The following is a 4,447-nucleotide window of genomic DNA, read 5'->3' as shown; positions in this document are numbered from 1 at the left end:
GGTCAGCATGTCATCATGATCACAAATTTTCACGATCACCATAACATCCTGTAATGAGAGTAAAAATTATCTAGCGATAAGTGAACACCATCTTAGATTTAGGATATCTGTTATCCAATATCATATTCAAGTCAAAGTGTTATACAAAAGACACTTCTATTCTAAATGAAATGAAATATCTGGTTTCAGGAGTATTTCCTTTTAAATTAGTAATCAAAAATATGAAATGATTGATATTAATGTTTCATCTTATGTATTTTAAGGAAGTTTGCTTCTAGAAGGATATAGGTCAGGTCTTATTAATAATCAAGGTTCAGTTGTTCAAAAGGTGTTTATTTATAAGCTTTATGAGCAGTAATGTAGAAATAGAAAGTTTTCTCAAAGCTTATCTGATTGGTCTTGAAACTAACATCATGTTAAAGTAGGATTCAATTTCATTTGATGTTTGATATAAGATATGATTGATTGTCCCCTACACTTTGAGCTTTACTTGACGCTTTCCTACTCTTTGACATTTACCTTCTAGTCTCCTACACTTTTGACCTTTACTTTTCAGTGCCCTACACTTTGACCTTTACCTTACACTTTCCTACACTTTGACCTTTACATTATGCTTTCCTACACTTTGACCTTAACCTTACTGTCCCCTACACTTTTGACCTTCACTTTTCAGTGCCCTACACTTTGACCTTTACCTAACTGTCACCTACACTTTGACCTTTACCTTACTGTCCACTATGCTTTGACCTTTACCTTCTAGTCCCCTACACTTTGACCTTTACCTTCTAGTCACCTACACTTTGACCTTTACCTTCTAGTCACCTACACTTTGACCTTTATTTTCTAGTCTCCTTCACTTTAACCTTTACCTAATTGTCCCCTACACTTTGACCTTTACCTTACTGTACTCTACACTTTGACCTTTACCTTACTGTCCCCTATCCTTTGACATTGACTTTCCTTTCCCTTTACTTTGACATTACTTTACACTTTCCTTCACTTTGACCTTTACCTAATTGTCCCCTACACTTTGACCTTTACCTTATGCGTTCCTGCACTATGGCCTTTACCTTACTGTCCCCTGTACTTTGACCTTTACCTTACTGTCCCCTATACTTTGACCTTTATCTTACTGTCACCTATATTTTGACCTTTACCTACATTCCCCTACACTTTGACCTTTACTTTCTGGTCTCCTACACTTTGACCTTTCCCTTACTGTCTCCTATCCTTTGACATTGACCTTCCTTTCCTCTTTACTTTGACATTACTTTACGCTTTTCCTACACTTTGACCTTTACCTTTATGTCCCATGTACTTTGACCTTTACCTTACTGTCCCCTACACTTTGACCTTTACCTTATGCGTTCCTACACTTTGACCTATACCTTACTGTCCCCTTAACTCTGACCTTTACCTTGTGTTTTCCTACACTTGACCTTTACCTTCCTGTCCCCTACACTTTGTCATTGCCTTACACTTTCCTACACTTTGACCTTTACATTATGCTTTCCTACACTTTGATCTTTACCTTCTATTCTCCTTCACTTCAACCTTTTATTTTCTTGTCTCCTACCCTTTGACCTTTACCGTACAGTGCCCTACACTTTGACCTTTACCTTACTGTCCCCTACCCTTTGACTTTTACCTTACCCTTTCCTACACTTTGACCTTTACCTAATTGTCCCCTAAACTCTGACCTTTACATTATGCTTTCCTACACTTTTACCTTTACCTTACTGTCCCCTACACTTTGACCTTTACCGTCTAGTCTCCTACACTTTGACCTTTATTTTCTAGTCTGTTTCACTTTCACCTTTACCTTCTAGTCTCATACACTTTGACCTTTACCTTACTGTACTCTACACTTTGACCTTTACCTTACTCTGTCCCCTATCCTTTGACATTGGCCTTCCTTTTCCCTTTACTTTGACATTACTTTATGCTTTCCTACACTTTGACCTATACCTAACTGTCCCCTACATTTTGACCTTTCCTACACTTTGACCTTTACCTTACCGTCCCCTGTACTTTGACATTTACCTTGCTGTCCCCTATACTTTGACCTTCACCTTAAAACAAATATTTTCTTTGATTCATATAGAATGGCAGCCACTTTTTCTAGTGATACTTTCATGACCTTCCAGTTCTTTTTGACCTTCTTGTCAGTCATCTCTGCCATTTCAGAGGTAAATTTCTCCCTAGAAAACAAAAAACAACCTGAATCACAATGGAACACATCATTAATTTTATCACATAAATATCAGGTGAGAGAGAGAGCGAAAAAGGTATTTAGTTGCATAATTTGATTGCCCATGTAAAAGCTTTGATCCACTCATCAACAAAAACTAGCTATTCACAGAGGGGAACTGGATTTTACATATACAAGCTTGATTCCAACATCTGAGGATCTCTGCACATATGACCTTCGCTTCACATTTTGCTAATAATGATACAAAACTTGATGTAGTTGTACTGCAATTATGCTAGAAAAAATATGTTTCTATTCTGTGAACTGACAGTATGATGCCCTCTCTATTTTGCAATGTCACCATGTTCCCCCCTTGGCCCTGTGAGCTATTGAAATTGTGGTTGAAATGCCCATATCAATGAATGTCACAATACTAACATTTTGACAGGAACATTTCCATATAACAATTACTTTTGTATCAAATATGCGTGTACCTATCATGTATAGACTAATAAACAAGTCATCTGCCCCTGTGTAATTTGCAATTTACAGTGGATTAGTCCTACCCTTCGTTGATTGACTGATCGCCAGGCTGTATATATGTAGCCACACCTTATATCAAATGTTGTATCAAAATATACTTAATTAAACATAGCCCGAGATACTCTGGCCCCGACACCAGACTTAGACATTATGACAGATAGATGTCTGGCGTAGGGCCAGAGCGCAGTAGTACTCGAAAATCTGGAATAAGCCGACACCGTTAGGTATCGGGCCAGGTCATCTCCGATTCAGACTGACCACTGAGAAGCACCACTAACGTTAGTCTATTCAACAAATGAATATTATATCTACCCAAATATAGCAATCCGTCAAGATAAAGGTGATATGCATACTACGAGAAAATGGCGACAACGACGAGGGAAATTTAAAGTTGCGGAAAAGAAACTACTGTGTTGACACTATAGAACATGCATGCGTGATGAAACTGATGGCTAGGAGTAGATAGATTATTCATTTGTTGAAAAAACCAAGGTAAGTGGCGATTCTCGGTGGTAATCTTTTGTAAGTCTGAATCGGAGATGACCTGGCCCGATACCAAACGGTGTCGGCTTATTCCAGGTTTTCGAGTACTACTGCGCTCTGGCCCTAAACCAGACATCTACATGTACAATGTATCTGTCATAATGTCTAAGTCTGGTGTTAGGGCCAGAGTATCTCGGGCTAATATAAACAATGCAGAACTTATCAATTGTGACAACAAAAAGATCATGATCATGTCAAAATATCTTGTCACATTGGACACAATCACTGGATGATTTGACTAATTAAAGGTCCATCTCTGTAAATCTTATTTTAGATAATTTTACATACTAGGTAAGAATTGTTTTCATATCTTGAAACCCTTGTATTGGTACTGATTAGCATCTGGCTAATATTTGGAGGTTCCAGACGGCAAAACAGCGACATGAATCTTCACTGTTAACATAGGGCCCAAGGTCTTGACATATCAGAACTTTTCCTATGCCTATTTTTATATCGTAATCGATTATTCTTATGAATTTCATGACATTATATAAGGCCTACATATATACCCACCTGTTTCCCATGAAGTGATCAGCTATCAGACGGTTCTCTCTTACTATTCCTAGTTCTATGTGCACGAAGCGAAAAGTGATGGGTCGGAAAAATGGCGGTCGTCTACACACTCGGAACTATATATATTCGGAACACACTCGGTATGAGATGTGATCCGAGAGGTATCGAAAGAACTAGTCCTTACATAGTACATGGGGTTACTATTTAAGAGGACCATGTCAACAGTCAATAGTTGACTATTTAATATGGAGCATGCGTTGAAATATTTTATTATGTCAGCTAAGAAATGGAGTCAGTAATCTGAATTCCGACAGATTTAATGATCATCTAATTGAAAGTGCCCAATGTATTTGTGGCTACCAAAATGAAAACAGAAATCATTTCTTTTTCTTCTGTCCACTCTTTCATCAATACCGCCATTACTTATTTTTAATCTTCAATAGGATTGGCTTCATATCTGCCAATATTTTAACAAAAAGAAGTTTAATACTTTCCGATAAAGACAATAAATACATTTTAGACAATGTATCAAAATCTATTATTGAATCAAATCGATTCATGTAAAATTTCTTTGCACCTTAAATTATATATATATTATATTCATGATTTACATTGTACTTAAGTTCATACCCTATCAAAAGGTAAAAGGGCTATTTA

General features: G+C 37.1%; 1 long non-coding RNA gene across 1 annotated transcript; it reads right to left on the bottom strand.

The window, feature by feature from the left end:
• Positions 1 to 1,736: 1,736 nt before the first annotated feature.
• LOC138312243 (uncharacterized) lies at positions 1,737 to 4,050 on the bottom strand. The gene is made up of 2 exons (XR_011206890.1): positions 3,791 to 4,050; positions 1,737 to 2,201 (listed from the first exon to the last, which is right to left on the bottom strand). It is a non-coding gene; the product is annotated as an uncharacterized lncRNA (long non-coding RNA).
• Between the last annotated feature and the right edge of the window lie 397 nt (positions 4,051 to 4,447).

Source organism: Argopecten irradians, unplaced genomic scaffold (assembly GCF_041381155.1).
Source record: "Argopecten irradians isolate NY unplaced genomic scaffold, Ai_NY scaffold_0259, whole genome shotgun sequence".
Taxonomy (NCBI): domain Eukaryota; kingdom Metazoa; phylum Mollusca; class Bivalvia; order Pectinida; family Pectinidae; genus Argopecten; species Argopecten irradians.
This window is presented reverse-complemented; position numbering and strand designations above follow the sequence as displayed.